Here is a 19,346-nt window from a genome sequence, read left to right on the forward strand (position 1 = left end):
TGGGCAAATAACACAGCAAATGTGGAAGGAGCCTGTGGGGAACATGGAGATATTTCCTGCGTGGAAACATGGCCTGCTGAAGAGCTGAGTGCTCCCTGGGAGGTGGTTTGGCACCTTTTGGTTTCCATCTACCAACATTTCTCACAGTGCCGCTGAGGCACATCCTGCCATGATGCTGTGCTTACTGCTGCAGGAAAGGGAGTTGGAGGGTTGACTCCGTAAACGCCTCCCTCCTCCAAAAGTGAAAACTGCAGCTTGCTGCCATCACTTTTTCACTTCTGCTTCCACTGATTTAAAATCTAGACAAAGTGTTTGTCTGCTCAGGGGCTCTAATTAGCTTTTAAGTGCTAGCACTTGAAAGATGACTGTAATGTTTTCCAGTTTCACGTGGGATGTCAGAGGGGTTCTCTGTCAGACAGCTGCTAGGAAGGTGTTACCGTTTAGGAGTGGGTGATACTCATTTTGATTTTTATCACACCAGAAAAATCCACAATTTAGCTCATTGGGAGGGAATGAGTGAAGCATCAGTGATTAGTTGTGCCTGAAATAGGTCTAGCATTTGAATCTGACTGTAATTGCTCACTTGCTTTTATCCTGTGCTTGTGGGCCACTTCATACCTGCATAACATTATAGCTCAAACAAACAAACAAACAAACAAATTGCTTCTCCTTGCACTGGGAAAGCACTGCAGAAATCTGTGAGGAAGGGTGTGGACTTGCATCAACCTGAGGAAGATGTTGTTCTCTTCTAGTGTGAATGTTAGTTTTCAGATGGTAATCACCATTGTAAACTGTTTTATTCACCTACTGTTGGATGGCAAAATCAACACGAAGAAATAATAAAGCAGCTGAGACCAGATGAAAAAACTGTAAAGATGGAGTGAAAGGCATAAATCTAAACTGTGTACGAGGAGTTTTTTTCTTCAAGAGAAATACTTGGAAACTGGAGGAAAAAAAAATCAAAATGCCCAAAGCTTTTGTATTGAGTAAGAATTAATTTGAACCACTAACCAGACTTGAAAAGATTGTCTTTTACTGAATTGAATAAATGCTTCAGGGTTTGTTTGTTTGTTTTCCATCTATTATTGCTTTGACTTTGGTTAGCAAGGACAGTGAAATGCAAGACATTTAACTAAAGTCTGTTCCCATGAGATAACCAGCTTGCTTACTCAGTTTCAATTTTTATATAGTGTGGAAAAAGCCAGCTGTGCTCACCTTGCCGTATTTAGTTGATATGTATTACTGAACTATCTTTTGCTACATACTGCTCTCAACAGAACTTGGTCCCTGGTGACCAACACACTCTATAGTTTAAAATGGTTCTGGATACACACAGCGAGCTTCTGAACCCTGGGGATCGCTCCAGATTAGCAAGAAGAAATATCCGTTCGTGTGTTTTCAACTTCACATCTACAAAAACGTCTAAGTGCAGACAGTATAATCCATTATGTTAATGACTCAGCTTGACAGAGAGGAGGTATTCACCTTAGTGTGATGCTCTTCTGATGTGGTTCTTTGCACAGCTCCAGGAAGTCCTGCTGGATTTGCAAAGGTATAAACTGTGACCACAGTTTAGCTTCAGATCTCTGAGCTCGTGTCTCAAACTGATCTCGATCCCTTTCCTTTAGCAGAATGAAAATAAGTTAATTGATCATCTGGCTTATTTCTTACAGAAAGACTGCTTGCTTGTGTGAAGTGATCTATCACTTTGTTACCCTGCGGTGATCTGACAAAAGGAGTAGAGCTAGACATTTCTCATCCATTTATATTTAATTAGAAATAGCCATTAGCAAGTTTGGGACTTTCAATAATTATGTATTTCCTGGTTGCATTTATTTTTCCTTATGATTGCTTTCCTGTAACTCCTATATTAACCAGTAATGATATACTAATTGATTGTGAGGTTGCAAATAGATGGTCAGAGCTGGTGAGTGCCTTTGATTCAGTAAAGTAACAACAGGACTTCTGATAACTGAGACGCTGCATAATACCAAATTTTTATGTGTTTACTCATACTAATTACACGCTTTTGTTTTGGTACTTCAAATGGCCTTAATGGACCCTAATAACTGTCTTGGAATAACATATTTCTCCTGAATGCCACTTAGAGTGTCAGAATCCCAGCCTAAACTGCCTGCTCCCCAGATTTGCCCTATCTAGAAAGTTCATTAAAACATTGAATTCAATTCTCATAAATTTTAGAACAGTGCATTTTTATTTCAGTAAATGCTAAGCACCACAAAGAGGTATGTTGCTGTTAGTTACTCCAAATCAGATGGGTTTGAATACCCATCAAAAAACAATTTGCGCTCATTTTAAAACAGTGTGATAATGAATTGCATTAATTGTTAATGTTCACTTTCAGTGTCATTACAGAACACATCCTAAATCCTTCCCCACAGGAAAACTAATTGGCAGTGCGCACTAAGAGAAGAAATTCAAGAAGACTGAGTACAATTATTTTTTGTAATGGCTCATGTGCCTTTACTTACTTATGAGAGTGATTTTGCTCCTGCTTTCACCTGATGGTTTCTGCTCACAAACCACACTGATAACGGTTTCCAGGAGAATTTGAAATAGAGCTGTCCATTATGAACCTGTTTGGAAGGGCTGAAATTCACTAAAGCAAAATCAAGAATGTTAAAAATGTTATGTTTTTGCTAGAGGTCTAAAATTTCAGAGGTTCATTGTAAACAACTTCTCTAAAACAGTTTAGGCCTATGAAAATCTTTTGCAGAAGCTCAAGTTAGATCCCTGGTTGACAGTACTTACACCCTGCCTGTCTGAATCGATGCTGGTCGTCAAAAAGAAAAAGCCTGGGGAAAACAGTGAAATGTGAATGTGAGAGGCTTCTGAAAGCAACTCCTTGTATGGAACTGCCAGATCCAACTTACAGACTTCTCTGCAAACCAGAGGTCAGTCATTTGGGAGGGCAGATGGGTAAGGGAAAAGACTGAATGACATTTGGAAAAGGAAGAGAAGGTAGAGTAATGAAACAGTGGATGAAGGAAAATAAAAACAAAAGATGAAAAGATTAAGGTTCCAAGAGAAAAATGAGTGTCGTGAGCACAGAACTCTTACACAGCCGACAGGTACCTTTAAGGCAAGGATTTTTGTCCCTTCAGTTAGATGACAGAGGAGAACTATATGAAGTAAGTAACTAAAGAGGGAAGTATGGGTGAACACTCCCAGAAAGTATTGTAAGGTCTCTTCCTCGTGGAGAAAATACAAGGCAAATTTGCCTGCTAGCTGCCTGGTGGCAGGACAGACAGGCAATTTCAGAAAACTGCCTTAAAACAGCAGGGCCGTAGGCTGCTCTGGAGTGTTGGCCTTCACATTACTTCCTGTTGAAACTGGTCCACTTTCCAGGACAGAATTAGATATTTGCAGAGCAGGCCAATATAATCTTTCTTTGATTTGGTTGTTTATTATCATTTATTAGCTTTTATTAACACACATAAAACCTGTGTGTCCCTGTCTGCGGATCAACTACCCTGAAAGCATAGCAGTCAGCAACACAGCAAGACAGGCGTGCCTCACTGCCGGTAGTTAACAGAGTCATGCTGGTGCCTAATTGCTTGTTATGGTTCAAACATTTGTTTGCAGACTGCCTGAGGAGTCGTAGACAGGGACACCAGCTACCAGATCCTTGGCGATCAAAGTCTTGCTGCCTGTCAGGATAGCAGATGCTGGCGTAGGCTGCATCTTATTAAGGGAGCCTCGTCAGAGTAGTCAGCCTGCAGACAGGATATCTACTACAAACAGCAACAATTCTTGGGTAGGTGCATATGAAAATCTCTTCAGTCTTTTGCAGCTGATTTACACTATCTGAAGGCCCTGCATATTCTTGATCTAGATGATTATTTGTACTCAGTAGGTTAAATTCGGAGTAGGGTATGAGTTAGCTGAAAGAAATGGGGCATATTCAGTAGGTGATGTACTGGCACACCATTGAGTTTGTGAATACACAGAAGTGGCTCATATGTGTAACTCGAAGGCATTCCTACTTAATTTTGGGAAAATGACACCTGGAAGATAAATGACCAAAGGAGACAGAATCAGCAATCGACGGTGAACGCTTTCTCCAGTATGTACCATGATCAGATTTCAAGTAGGCTGCAACTAACCAGACATCATAAAGGCTTTAGCAAAGGTGTGAGTAACGCTGAAGCTCTGCACCATGAGCAGCACAGTTTTGTTAACAAAGGAGAGGTCAGTAAGATCTGCAGGTGTTCAGTACCTTGTGGGGTCTGGCTTAGGTGCAGCTTTGGAACAAACAGACCAAATTCACTCAAGGGATTGACCTTTATCAAGCACCAGCAGCCATGTCTTCTCATGCCAGAAGGCAAATATGTACTGTTTAAAGATGCCAGGCACATAATACATATAAGATACTTTGCTCTTCAAAATGAACACAAACATTACAAGAGAGGACTGGAGCTGATTGTTATTCAGATGTTGGCCTGGTAGAGAATCAGTTATTTTCCACTTCAGCTTAGTGCTCTGGAACCTCGATATGCCTAGTTCCTGCTGTTATTACAGGCTGAGCTCAATGTGAGTGTGTGCTTATGCCTACACTGAAACAGCGCAGAGGTACTACTACTGGAAACACCATCAGGCCCTCAAGATGTGCTAATACCTGTTTTCACATTTTCAACACCTTTCATTGGTGACATGATATACCTAAGGCGTAACTCAGCCAAGAATTTACTGGAGGATGGTAAAAGCATCATAGGGTACCTGTTCTCATACTTTTCTGCCAGCTGTTGGTCTTTGTGGTATACAGAATAATGGACTAATTGGCCTGTGAGCCCTTTTTTGTCCTTAGTTGCACTCATGGTCAAGGCACTCACAGCCTGTCTCTCCTGAGAACATCAATAATACTTTGCTGTTGACAGCAGCTGAGGACAACAGCAGAACAAAATATGAAGCATGTCCATTAAAGCACAGGACACAGAGTGACAGGCAGATAAACGGCTCAATTCAGCCTGCAAATTTCAGAGAACTCCCACAGGAAGCTACTGCTCCCACCAGAGCTACAGCTTTGGGATGGAATTCTTTGTTTTACACTGCATGTGAGAAATATGGGTTTTATAAATCAGATCTCTCCCACCAGATGACCCAGTGGCCCTGTCCTGAGGGTTTGATCCTCCAAAAGGACCCACAAGGGAGCTCCAGTTTGACTGCCAGGTCCTAGTGGCGTTGAGGCTGCAGATTCTACACTCACAGTTCATGGTAAGGAATTCAGTGGTAAATAAGAAATTGCAAATTCATTTCCTTCCTCATGAAAAAAAGAATTTCAGTTGGCTTTCCTCCCTCTCCTTCCTTGGATGGCTGCAGCGAATGGAAACGTTCTGCCTTAGAAATAGCATCTTCCAGCAGATCTGACAGTACTGCCAAGTTTTTATCAAAAAAGAGCCCTTGGCATAGATGAGAGAGCTTAGCTGCACCACTAGCCAGACAACCTCATGTGCCTTCTGCTTTGCCTTTGGTACCTCTTGCCACACCTTTTGACCACATTTCAGCTAATGCAGCTATGAATTTATCAATGAAACATCGCTCAGACAGTGCATCTGGCACCAGGAGATTGATCTGAGCCTGTTCAGTTCACAGAAAGGAAAAAAAGTGTAGGTCTGCTGCAAAAGTTACAGCTCATGTACCAAAGGAGAGGGAAAAAAAAGGATCCTCAGTATGGGAAGGGGGACTAGGGAAACTGAGCTGAGCCAAAGACTCAGGGAGAATCATAGAAATACAGAATGTCTTGGGTGGAAAGGGACTTTAAAGATCACCTGGTTCTAACCCCCCTGCCACGGGCAGGGATGCTACCCACTAGACCAGACTGCCCAAAGCCCTTCTCTGGGTACCTGTTCCAGTGCCTCTCCACTCTCTGAGTAAAGAATTTCCTCTTAATGTCTGATATAAATCTCACCTCTTTTAGTTTAAAACCATTGTCCCTTGTCCTGTCACCATCTGCCAAAGTAAAAAGTTGCTCCAAACACACTGGAAGGGAGTATGTTGAGGGAAGGTGGTGATGAGAGCAAGAGAGAGAAAGGGGGTGAAGAGGTTTTAAAACCTTCAGATTTATGCCCACAGAGATAAAGCTTTTAATAAGGTTGCCTTTTAGCAGCACAGTTTTATTTTCCTTTAATGGTTTGCAGTGTGTTTATTGCTCTGGAACATGGCAGCCATAAGATGCCGTGTGTGCCAGGGCTGAAACACAAGTTAAAATAAAAGGCAGCTCACCGAATGGTCAAGGTTACAGCAGCTGTTTCCTTGTGATTGCTGCTTCACTTCTAATTAGCCCTCAACCAGTTTTAAGATCATTCTCGGCTATGATTGCATAGATTTGAGAGTGTTAAAGAAAACACTGTGACCTGCTTCTGCAGGACCTGCGGTGCCCTGCAGCCAGCGCTGAAGTCATTGGGAACTGTAAGCAATCACTGTCCTTTGAAAAGTCCAACATGCAGCCTTCAGTGAGTAAATTAAGAAGAGACCCCTGAGCCCAGCTAAGTCACAGGAAAACTGATCTGGGGAGAGCCTTCAGCTATGCATGTTGTGAACTAAATTATTTAGGTCTTATGCTCGGGAGGTTTTGCTCTCAGATTTAGCAAAGCTGGAATAATTGTAATTTCCTGGTTTTAATTGTTGTTTGTTTCATTTTATCTTCAAGTTGCAAAGTATGTTTCCTAGAGCAGTCGCTGGCCAACAAGATATTCTCCTTTTAGAAAATTTGGTCTTTGTAGGAATTTCTCAACCTTTCTTAAGTGCCTGGAATGAGATTACTGAGAATTTCTCAGGAGAAAGAGTGGAAATCATTTGTGAGCACAACCAAAGGAGGAAGAAAGAGAAGCTGTGACTTGAGGCAGTGGCAGTGGCAGGAGGGAGGTGTGCTAACACCTTTTTGGCAGGACAGGCAGGAACAGGAGGGCAGACCAGCAGCTCCTTCAGAGTACAACTCCCTGTGAAATGTAGTTCCCTTCATAACAACATGAGAGCAGCTGTGCTCTCATGAACCTGTGGTTCAAGGCCAGCATTGTCCCCAGCAGTGGCCATTAAGAAGGTACCTAGAAAGGAGTCATGACAAGGCTAGGGTAAATGAGACTATCCCCTAGTTCTCTTTCTACTTTCAGCTTAGGGAAGTTTGTGTGCAATTGCTAGTCTGCTTAAGATATCTCAGTGCATCTCTGGCTTTCAAGCACATGTCCAGTCAATTAAAATGATTTTGATATTAAAAACAATGTGGGAAACAAGAGGTACCTGAAAAATGTTAAGGATAGGCTGTGAGTGCAGAGCTTCTAGTAGGAACAGCCAGGAACAGAAACCCCTGACTAAATCTAGGTTTTGCTTTGGTGGAGGGCTACTTGGGTCGTTTCACAAGGGTTTGCTCACCAGACAGCAGTGCACCAGTTCCACATGTGTGAAGGGAATCAGCTGCTTCACATCTAGATGCTGCAGTTGTACAGTGCAGCCAGGTGCCAAGAACTTCAGAAGATGGTAAAAAAATCCAGACTTTCCCACAGGAGTACAGAAACTAATGAGATTCTTCTTCTTTTCTCCCCTCTCATGTTTAGTTCTAGGAGCAAACTATCCAGGAAAATACCCATTCCATTCTTGCTTTCTGTTCTGTGAACAGTGACCCTCGTGTAGGTGTAAGAAGTGTTTTTTACACAAAGAATGATAACTTTACACTAGAGCAAATCAGTACAAAAAGCACAGAACAGGAAAGAAAATCCAGAGTTTTCAACAGCGACTGGCAGTCAAGGTAAAAGTAACTGAGACATTAACAGATCTTCCCAGAAAATATATTTGCTGTTGCCACACAAAAAAAAAAATGTTCACAGAAACAGAAGCAGTTATTCTGTGTTCAGTGATTCTTAAGGGGGAGAAAACAAAAGAGAGTGATCCTTTATGCTAAATCCTGCCCTCCAGACTGATATGAGCAGGCTGTCGGACCTGAGCAAAGCCTATAAACCTTATCAAGAGTGAACTGTGATTGTACCTCAAATGAATCCATGTGTTTCTCAGCAATTATTAGCCACTGACATACTAATTTCCAAGAATTTTGCCACCTAGGATATACAAGATTGAAAATGACTCCTGCATTATTAATGCATTTACTGAATGCTTTACTGTGCCATGCTTTGCTTAACATGAAGGATATAAAAGGGGAGCTCTGAGATGGAAAATTGTAGATGGCTAGCTTGGAAGATGCAGAGAAGGTGAATCTTAATTTTAAATAATGATGTCTTTCTTGATCCTGTCTTTGATCAGGTAGCTTTGACACAATGAGCTAAAGCATGTTAATATTTGAGATCAAAACTAACAAGTATTTGAAGTCAATTTTTGCAGTAAGTTGTTGAGAAGGTTCCTAAATAGCTTATGGTAGACGATATATGATGAAGGGAGTGAAGACTGATTTTTGTGCCATATTACAAAGATTATCTGGCTTTATCCTCCCTCACAGCCTTACGGGTCAACTTTCAAAGCTCTGGGATTTTTCAGTGAATTATGCAAGCTTCTTCCATGTGTCTCTAGACATCTGCCAGCTTTGGAAGTGTAGTTATCACATTAGACATGTTGATTTAGCACAGAAATCCTCCTAAATGTGTCAAATTCTGTGTTGAAATGAATAAGCAATTTGTCTTAAAAGGTGCTAACAGAGCCTGTCTTGCTGACCCCTCTGAATTTCCTGTCTGTACTTCCCTCTATAAAAGCAAAACAAAAGAGAACAGAAAATGACTCCTATGCATTTTTCAGTAGTTGGTACGATGTCTGATTTTTCCATTGCCTTTTTAAAATGACAAATACAATCTGTTCATACCGTGCATCTTTACAGAAGCCATTCCAGCATAAGTTACCATATTTAGTCAAGAGTAGACGTGAAAAGACTCCTGCTAACAGCTACCACCTTCTAGAAACAACAGCCCATAGGTTCTGATCCTTTTCACTTGAAGTGGCTGAAAATTGATCCAGCATTCACTAAGATTTAGCCAATTCACAGGGAAAGAGAAATGTAATGCACTGCATCATTCCCTGCCTTTCAGATCCTCAGGCGTACTTTATATCAAAAAACAGATTATCAGGCTTTATTATTATTATTCACCACTTGCATTCACAGTATGCTTAATATCCACATCTGTGATATAGGGCCTGTGGCAGTGAGTAAGATGACAGTGCATCTGACAAGAGGTTACAAAGAATAGAAGTGGCCGCTGGGTACAGATCTCTAGGAAGTATAGGAATAACGGGGGAAAAAAAAGGCATACAACAGACACCCAAAGCAAGCCATTTGGAGCCCCTTTTCAACCGCCTTGGAGATGAATTTCCCAAAGCTGTAATTTTAAGCCTTATGACTGCCTCCTGCATCCTTTGCAACACACATTTTAATGTATCCCAATAAACTGGAAAGTTTTCATTCTTTCTTTCTGCACCTGCTTATTAAAATACGAAAGGCTGGTTCATGGAAGCGTTTTGAAAAACCACCAGCTTACCTCATTATGGGCAACTAAGCTGTATCCAGATTGTTTTACGTGTTACTTTCCAGTCAGATATAAAAATTTCCCTGTGGGACTCCTTTTGCAGGGGCAGCCGTTTCAAACGTGACAGTAACCTTTGTTTGTGCAGGATGGATCTGTGTGAGGTATGTTACGTGTGCTGAGTGGTGACAGTAATTTTGCCGACAACAGAGAAATGAAAGCTCCAAAGAAAACATCAGTGACAAATGTGCTAGAAATACAAAATACCAGCTGGCTGGTCCTCCCTGAAGGCAAACCTTTTATTTAAATTAAAAGGTCTTTCTTTTTAGGTGGCCCGTTTATCTGTCATAATTTGACAGTGTGTATAAATGATCCGAATTTATGTTTCAGAAGATAATTGCCTTGGCATTTAATCTCTGCGTCATCTCCTAAATCTTCCCAACACTTAACTGTTCTGTTCTTAGGCAGGTTCTGTATCTCCCAAATAAAGTGGTGTTTTCCCTCTCATAGGCAGTCACCTAGTAGCTGCCACCAAGGGAAAATACCTGCTTGTAGTGCAAGGTTAGCACAGCAAGGAAGAAATACAGCAGACAGGCAATGAGGCTTGCAAGGCGTTTTGGAAACTGTCCTGTCAGTACTTGAGGACTCTCTCCAGCACACTTCCCACACGGAGTGAAAAAAACACCCTTCTTTACAGGTTCCTTTGATGCTTGGGGAGCTGTTTCTGTGTAATGGGTGTCAGAAACAGTCACAGAGGTTGACCTCATGTCAGTCCTGGCCATCTCCTGGCCATCTCCTCGCCATTCACCTTCAGGCCCTCCCATATTCAGCTAGCTGTAAGGGAGAGCAGAACGGCTGCAGGCATGCTCCGGGACACCTAGCTGCTTTGGGATGGTGCCCAGCACTCTCCATGGTCTTCGTCCTGCCAATTCCTCTCTAGTTCTCAATGATGAGATGTCTGATCGGATACAGAAGGTGATTAAGACTGCTCCTAACTAGCAAAAAAACCCACAAAACTTGCACAAAATTGTTTGGCACCAAGCACCAAAAAGGTTAATTGCCTTGGCTTTAGGCAGTGAGCATAAAAAATAAATAAATCTGTGCTACTACTCTCAGGAGACTCAGATAATTTGATAAATAGTGTCAGTAACTGAGGATCTAAGCACAGTGGGTAATGTGATATCATTGACCCGTGCAGGATTTGTGCCATGAGATAATTCCTTACACTTCATTATTTTGCTATCCTTAGGTTAACACATTTCTCCTCTAACTGCTCCCCCCCAAACAAACAAACAAAAAAAGGTAATAGAAATTTTTCTAGGATTTCTTTTGAACATTTTGCAGTCAGTAAGAGTCTGGCTTTCAGGTTCATCATATATTTTATTCAGCCCTCAAATTCTCTGTGCAGAAGCCCTAGGACCATCTCATTTGTTATCTTAAAATAGATTACATTTTGAAAAATATTTGGTGCTGACAGGTGGGGTTTGACATTCAGAACTGCTCAGCCATTGTGTAAGCTGTTTAGTAATGTAGCAGAATTTACAGTAGTGCTCAGCTTTGAGCATCTGCAAATGTACTTTTTTTTCTTTTTCATAGGAACAATTATGCTGCTCTGAGGTTTGACAATCTGGATCCTTTTTGAAATGCCTCAGTTGGTGAAGCTGGATGATGAAACCCCAAAATCTGGCCCAAAACCTGCTGTCATTTTAGATTTGCTTTTTAAAGCAAGCAAGATTGGTGGGATTGTTCCAGTAAAGTGGTTTTTTTTTTTTCAGTGTAGGTAGGATATTTACGTTTAGGAAAGTTTAAAAAAATACTGATGTCTCTTGATACTGTTAAGTCCAAAAATCCCCTTACAGTTCTGTAATGTCATAAACCCTCCCTATTCCCAGGTGCTTAAATCATTTTGTTATCTAATATAAAAACATTTTTGAACCTTTAGCACCAAGTCTCACTGAAAGATATTGGGATTCTTGGTCCTACATGATTTTTGGAAAACGGAAGTCTTGGAAAATATTATTCCTGTAATTCTTTTAAATACATGTTACCAATTGCACTTTTCCTTCTTTTTTGTCAAAGCCTTTCTTTTGTTTATATTTGTGCTTTTCTGCAGAAAAAATCCAGGACTGGAATTTGGGGTTTGGCATCTCCTGCTAGGAAGCAGCTGTATGTCCTTTGCACATCTGTCAAGGCAGGCTGGAGAGATCTCCAGATCTCAGGACTGTCCCAGTAGATTTTGCTCCTGGAAATTTTTGTAAGTAGCAGTGATATATTTCATAACAGTACGCTTTTATTTGTCTGCAAATTTATCCTGACCCTTGTCTGCCGCTGTTGAAAATCACTGGGTTTACAGCTTTGTGCAACAGGGTTAGCTCAGGGCAGATCTCTGCAGTGCAGATGACGTGAAGATTTAGATGTGTGAGATGTTCATGGATGTGTTGCACAGAGGGGATTCAGGGATCTTCACAGCTTGGGCAGCATCTGCTGATTTTCTCATGCCAGCAAAGACACGAGGATTGGGAAATGGAGCAAACACATGGGGATGTGGGGAAGGAAATGGAGAAAATTAATTGGAAGCCCTTTCTCTCTCTCCGATTCCTACTGCAAAGAAATGCTGGTGGGGAATACTTTCACCCCATATGTGATGAAGGAGTTGTACTGAGTAACTGCTAATTCTGCTCATAGTTCTTACCCCATTTCTTAGCAATTCTGCCAGGAGCTGCTGTGCGTGCAAGCAGTGAGCTATCAATTTCCTGCTGTAAAAGAAAAAGAGCGTAAGAATAAATTTCATTTTGCGCAAGTCCGTTAATCATCTGTTAGTGGATTTTCCCTCCTGACTCGCTTCACTGTAGCCTTTGGCTTCTCTTTGCTGGTTTTCTCCTACTTCTTCCATTGTTATTGGTAATTGCTCCAGTCTGCTGTGCTGCAGGGAAGCAACACCCAGTCCACGGCAACAGGATACTGTTGCTTGTCTCTCAGCCTTGCCAGGGAGTTCCAGTTCTGAAATAGAAGTTTTTGTTTTCCTCTAACTAGGGTGCACTTGAAAAGTTCAGCCTTTCAGCCAGCCTGGGATGGGACTATTGCCCTGGATGGCAGTACTACGTCAGTGGGAAGGAGCTGGGCTGTGGCGACTCTGATTTTCAGAACTGCACACAGCTTTTGCTGACTGAACTCAGAAGCTAATGGCCGGGCAAGTACATACAGGAGCTTAAATTATTCCTATAACTTTTAAAGTTGTTCTGCTCCCTACAAAAAGCATCTCAGAAGCCACAAAGTGGAAACGTTCAAGTTGACAACCCAGTTCTATTAAAATCAGTGCCAAAATTTCCACTGACTTCCTCTGCTTCAGCCAGGGTCTGTACTGAAGATTTCAACCAGAGTCTGTTGCATGCTGATACACACGATACAGCTTTCTACTACTCAGATTTGTTGTTTAGGAAACGTGTGTCTGTTCATTGTAAAAAGAGCATTGTAAAACAGCTTAAACTATTTAAGATACTTCGGAAAGCCTAGGTTGCTGTTGGAACCTTATTTCTATAATTTTTGTTAGCATTCAGTTAGTTCATATAACATTTAAAAAAAAAAAGAACTTTGACTAATTTTCCTCAAAATTCTGGTTCTCAGGAAGATATTCTGCTGTTTGAAAATGATTCATACTGCTTTCACTGAGAATGTAGAAACTTTGCAGGCAGAAAAATAACAACCAAGGGACACAGATGTAAGCAGAGCAGCGTGTTCAGAATACGTGGCCATGCAAGACGAGAGCCCAGCCCACAATCTCTGCTTTTTTCCCTTTTATCTGAATGATTTTAGTCTATCAGCAAGATCCAACAGTTCATGATATGTTTCCACCCTAAAATGCTCCCCCAAATACTCTTCTTCTAAAAGGCAAGGGTAGTTTTAACAGACTGTGTTTGGGGATCCGCTTCCTAATGGGAAGGATGAGATCTTCATATCGAGAGCTCTCCTGCTATTGCTTTATTCTCACAGCATTACTGTACTTCTTAGCAGGCCTCTGAGCTCCTGACTAACCAAATGCATTATCTGTCGTACTACAGATTTATTTTTGCTGCAACGAACAGTGATGCTCTGTTATGACCAGCCCAGGCTAGCAGCGGTAAGAGTGTTTCTGTTAATTGAAAAGACACTGATCCTACTCTTCTGATGAATTATTAGCACACAGTCTACAGTGATCACCTCCTAGATCACAACATACCCCTGTGAAAGAGGCTCAGTCAGCGGCAATCCATCTCTCTTCCCGGCAGTACTTCTCCCAGGTCGCAGGTTTGAGGAAATAACCCCTAAAGCATGTGATACTGCCTCTTTTGGATCAGCTGGAATAAGCAATACTTAAGGTAGGGTAGTGCAAAGGTGGCTCAGCTTCAGGAAACACCTAGTTGAACCCAGCAGCCGCAGTGTGGTGGCAATGACCAAATGACAGCAACCTTACTAGGAAGTCAGTTCAACTAACACCACTGCAAACAGCAAAATAGCAGACAGCTACTCAGCATGGGAGGGAAAAGGAGGAGCAAATGAGACTCAGATGATGGTAATTAACATTTGCCTGGCAGAGAGGCATTCGGTTGGCCCAGCAGTTGGAAGCTCTTTATCACAGATAAAATCCCAGTGTAGGGGTGGGACAGTTCCAGATAAGGCAACCTGTTTCTTGTGGTAGTGGGGAAGTATGCTGCTGTTCTGTGTTGATCTATGTGCTACAGTATTCATAGGTAAATAATGTGTTTGGTTTTCCTTTTCAGAAAATACATGCTTTGGGTTGTAGTTATGAGAAGTGTACCTTGGACCTCTAACATCTGTTTATTAGGAAAATAGCATCCTTAGTGCTGGGCTAGAAGCAAAATGAATATTCTTATAGTACATACTTGGGAAATTGTTTTTTAGCATAAAAACAGATTTGGAATACCAGAATTTTTCTTGTTAAACCTATGATTCTTTTGGGATCTCCCCCACATATGTAAGATTAATTTTTAAATGTTGCTGTAATTACCTGCTTTTAATCTTGTCTTATGTGTCATTACAAGTAATAAATTGATCAGAGCTTGATCCTACCTATTAAAATTACAGGGTTGCTTTTCCATAGGCTTTGATAAAAGATGAATGAAGCCTTCCTCCTAATCTCTCAAAATATTTTGAAAAACTTCCCTCATTGATTCCTGCTTATGAATAGGTAAAACAATGTATTGAAAGCTGCTGGGCAGAGCTCTGCTGTGCTGAATCTGTGGCAAGCTTCAGTAACACAAATATGATGTTGTCAGGCCATCACCGTAACTGGCACCTCTGCAGTCACACAATAGGCTGAAAACAACATCCTCATCTCTGGCATCTCAGGTACTAGCTTCTTTTTCAAACGATTCTTTCTTTGTAAGTCATTTCTTTGCCCCTAAAAACTCCCCTGATTATCTGTTACCTGCATTTGAAACAAACAAGACTATTTTTCATCTGTATGACTTTTATCCTGTATTCAAAATGCTTGCTGATGTAAATCAAGAAATGGCACACTTCTTGGAGTTTGAATATAGTGTTATCCTGGGTGTGGTTTATTGAGAGGAGAGCTTCAGGGTTCAGTCCTGCTCCTGGTCAGCTGGACCAGCTCCTGGGGCAGGAGGTAGGAGCAACCTAGGCAGACCTCAGCTGCATGCAGCCCTCATCAGCCTCCTGTCCTTCTGCTAGACAGCCCTCTTAGTTGGTGTTACACTACATGTATCTCTTTTAACAAAATGTAGCTCCCTGCCTGTTAGTAAGAAGGATAAAAAAAAGAAATGTCTGACTTCTCCTCAGGTCTCACCTCATTGCTCTGCCTTATTTTTATGGTTGGAATATCCCATCATTTTCAGGATGGATTTACATCCTTGACGGCACACTTAAGCACACAGCTATATATCTCCAGTCATATATGCCATGAAAGAAAGTGGTTTGGATGTAATATCAAGGGTGAATTCACCTGCTGTTACCTGTATATGAGCACGTTATTTGCTGTTTCATATTTATAAAGCAACAGCATTTAGCAGGCACTGTTCCTCACTATTAACTAGCATAATTATTTATCGCATGCTCCAATGTGTGACTCGTTTTCAGCCATCACCTCTGGGAGGCAGTGGCACAAGAGTGAAGCCCCACTGTAGTGGGTGCCTGTGTTTGATGCTGCAGATGCAATGAACCGGCTGGGTGCAGGATGGGTCACCATGGCTGCTTCCTGCTCCTGCCTGCTGTTTTCCCTGTGGGCAGCTCTGCCCTTTATCAGCAGAAGCTGCTGTCCAAGAAATGTTTGTCCACCAAAATGTTCCTCCACTATTGATTTGGTTACAAAAGCTATTTGCGTTTTTGATTGCTGCAAGGGTATGGAGTATCCATGTCTGAGAGAGGAGACAGGTGAAGTATCCCATTTCAGAAGCTTCCTAACTCTGGTGGTTTCACTAGTCCTTATTTATTTTTAATCCCCCCACACTTCCATTGAAAAAAAATCTTTATACCTGCCTTCTTGGTTTTTCCCATCCCTCATTTCTGAAATGGCAAGCTAGCTCATCTATACTCAGAGTTAAATACAAGCGTAAACTCCACATCTCTTTTGATGTAGCACTAACGGAGTGAAGGTAAATTGAATTCAAAGTAGTGATCAGAAACCACTAAGTGTCTCTGAGCATTTTTAAGCTGTGTTTTCTTTTTTTGGAATAAAATCTACTCTTACAGAGTATGGCACTGTAATTGACTGATTCCCGAGCTAGAGTGACCATTAATTTCTATGCTTCTGGGAATGTAAAACTGAAGAAAGTGTTGTTTATTTGGATATTTGTCACATGACTTGTTATTGTACATTAAACATTTTTATCTTTAAAATAATGGCTAAGCTATTATCAGCCACAAGATTCCCACTTCTCGGTGTAGTTCAAAGATTGGGACATAACTGAAGTTCTCCCAGGGTGACACTGAAGACTTAGAGGACTGTTTGCAGTGGGAAGTATTCCTGTATGTCTGTGTTACACACACACACACGCACACACACACAAACAAACAAAAAAAACCACCAACAAACACACGCCTTTTAATTCCCAGACAGTATTCACCAAGCAGTGGAGACTAGTGGTGTAGTCCTTAATCGCTCACACCAGAACTGATGGGAGTGGGTAAGGGTCCACAGAGGAGCCACGGATGACGGATATGGATATATATATATATATATATAATGGATAGTCTCTATATTGCAGTTTTTGCTGTTGATGTTACTCGGAGCCTAATGCTGAATTCTTGGAGTGGCTGGGACAGGGAGTGAGGAGAGAAGGAAAGGAAGGAGTAGCTGAAACAACATAAAGGTACTTTAATATTTTCTCCAAGCTAGCAGCCTCCTCTCCAAAAATAGGTTGTATAGACACTGTGAAGTCTGGTTTGCTGATAAATCAGGCCTGCCACAAACCAGATAGTGTTGGAGACAAACCATCCATCTGAGACAGTCCAGGGCCAAGCTGAGCATCAGCAGGGCCGCATGGAAATGCATGGGGTGGGACTAGTTAGGCCTGCCCTACTGCTCCTGCTGTGGCAGGTGAGAGGGAAAGGGGACTGAGCAAACAGATCAAAACCATGCTGGAGCCAAGCCCAGAGGAGAGGATGGAAGGAAACAGATGGAGTTGGAGGTTTTGTAGGATTTGGTTTGGGTTAGGTGCTGCATCAGTGCATTGTAGAAACGTGTAGCAGAAGATGGCTTATTTGCTATTTTTGTTAATGTAATCTCTTCGCAAGGTCGAAGATATATATAGATATTTAATCTACCACAGTATTAAAGTAGTTATTTGTAGTACTATGGCACGAGTGCCTGAAACAAACCCTGCTGGGCGCTGCTTACTCCCTGTCCACTCCAGCCAGGAGCTGCTAACCTGGGCAGGAGGTGGCCCTGATGCCCATCTCTTCCTTTTATATTCGTTCTCCTAAAACAGTTATGGGAAATTGCCATGCAAAAAGGCAGCTTGGGTTATTCTGCCTGCAGGCCAGGGCTAGTCCCTGTCTAAGGCTCAGTGTCTGTTGTGGCATGCAAAGCGTATGTCACTGCTCAAGTATTTAGGCACACAGTGCTCTAGCAAAACTCACGAACAGCATGTGTGATCTTCAGTGTGTCAGGAACAGGGCAATCCCCACAGAGTGGGGTCAAACACAGTAGCACTCAGAGCAAGTTATTTGAGTCAGGTAGATAAAAGAAAAGGTTACTTTAATCAAGGGATTGCCAGAGACAAAATACTACTTCTGTGCTTTCGACATTCTCCTTTTGCAGCTAAAGAATATTGGCTGTCTGTCAGTTGTCTCTCCTTCACCTCTTTATATGATATATGGAATTAACCCTGGGTGAGTTTTCCCTTCCCTCTCCTCATCCCTCAAAGCAAGAGATGCTTAAAGACAGGTTTATGTGAAAGGGCCGCTGCAAAGGCAGTGTGCTAGGTCACCACAGCTACCTCACTGTGGAGTGACTTCCCTACCAAAATGACTTCTCTTCAAAATGACTTCTTACCTTCAGAAGCAAGATGGCTGACGTAATACCTAAGGCTCAGCATTGCCCAGATGGGAAGCTCGATGGGAGACATCCTGTAAGAGTTTCTGTCTCTTGTAAGCTAGATAGGAATCTTGGTTTGTACAACTTACTTTGTAAATTTTTCACCTTTTTGGCGGTGTGATGATATGTTGATTTGGTGAGGGGAATTTTTTGTTGAGGTAAGTGAAGTTTGTGAAGATTGGGTGATGAACGTTGATGAATTTTAATAATTAAAAAGCAGTTTTGCTTTCCAACATCCAGAACGCTTTGTACATCTACAAGGAGCTGCAACTTTTGAGCAGAGGCCTTATACGAGTCGGAAGCTTTCCTGAGCCCAAGCAGTTATTGATGCCAGCTGGAGCTCTGGAGAGGCACTTCTCAGAGTTAGTCTGGCCAAATACAAATAAAAGTAACAGACCTGCCTCCTAGGTCCAGCTTTAAGGCAAAGCCCCCCAAAACACCAGCCTTTTTGCCACTGGAGCACAGTTTGCTTCTCCCTAACAGCAGGCTCAGCTCACAGCCCTTTGCCACTGAGTTTCTGCCATCAGTCCATGCCTCTGCTTGCTTTCTTACAGACTTCCTGGACCTGCAACTGCAGCAGCAAGCCAGGACCCTGAGGGCACTGACAGCTACGTTATCCTGAACAGCCTCACCTGGGGCTCAGCCACACCTGCTGGCTCTAATTGAGATCAGCTCTGGGCATCTAGAACCTTCTCAGAGCTGTTGGGCTGATGCTTCACCACCTCTGTCTGCTAGATGGACCTCAGCCAAGCCAATGGTGTAAGTCTCTTTAATGCTTGTCAAAGGGCTTTGTTCTGGGGATAGAGCTGTTGTTTTTTTTTTTTCCTCCCTTCCTGCTCAGGTTTAGTGCATTTCAGCACAAAGCTTTTCTTTCAGCCTGGTGGTAACTCATCTGTCATAGCAGTAAAACCTTGTGAAGAACAAGGACGTGAACCTGGTGGGGCTAATCTCCTCTTTCTGGTAACTCATCTGACTGCCTTGTAGGCGTTTAATAAGGTGCATCAAAGAAAATTGCATAAATTGGTTGCTGGTGAATTGTGAGCTGTTATCTTCTGGTAACATCTGGAATCCCATGGCAATGCACACTGCATTAATATCCAGTTAACTGGGTAACCACATTGTTACCCTGTGTGGTGTGTGGCAGGCAGCTCAGCTACAGCAGCGCAGGGTTTTAGTGATAGTCCACTGATAAGCCCTAATTAGTCTCATTTCATTGAAAGAATGTGCTCTAACTTTAATTAAGGGAAATAGGACAGTCTGTGCAGTTTCCAGAGGTCCTTTTGTGACTATGGTGTATAAAGAGCAGAGAGTGGTGAGGT

The 19,346-nt window shown here is 42.0% G+C and overlaps 1 protein-coding gene across 5 annotated transcripts in view; it reads left to right on the plus strand.

Annotated features, from left to right (window-relative positions):
* The window catches only part of BFSP1 (beaded filament structural protein 1), a 75,983-nt gene that overhangs the window by 10,482 nt on the left and 46,155 nt on the right, over positions 1–19,346 (plus strand). For 2 of the 5 annotated variants that reach the window (XM_080587118.1, XM_080587119.1), the window contains exons 2-7: positions 2,738–2,915; positions 5,117–5,235; positions 11,590–11,730; positions 12,510–13,593; positions 14,662–14,822; positions 18,582–18,786. The gene's annotated coding sequence lies outside the window, so the exon portion shown is untranslated. The other 3 variants (XM_080587117.1, XM_080587120.1, XM_080587121.1) reach the window with 3 other exon arrangements.

This window comes from Anser brachyrhynchus (assembly GCF_964034855.1).
Source record: "Anser brachyrhynchus genome assembly, chromosome: 3".
NCBI classification, from domain to species: domain Eukaryota; kingdom Metazoa; phylum Chordata; class Aves; order Anseriformes; family Anatidae; genus Anser; species Anser brachyrhynchus.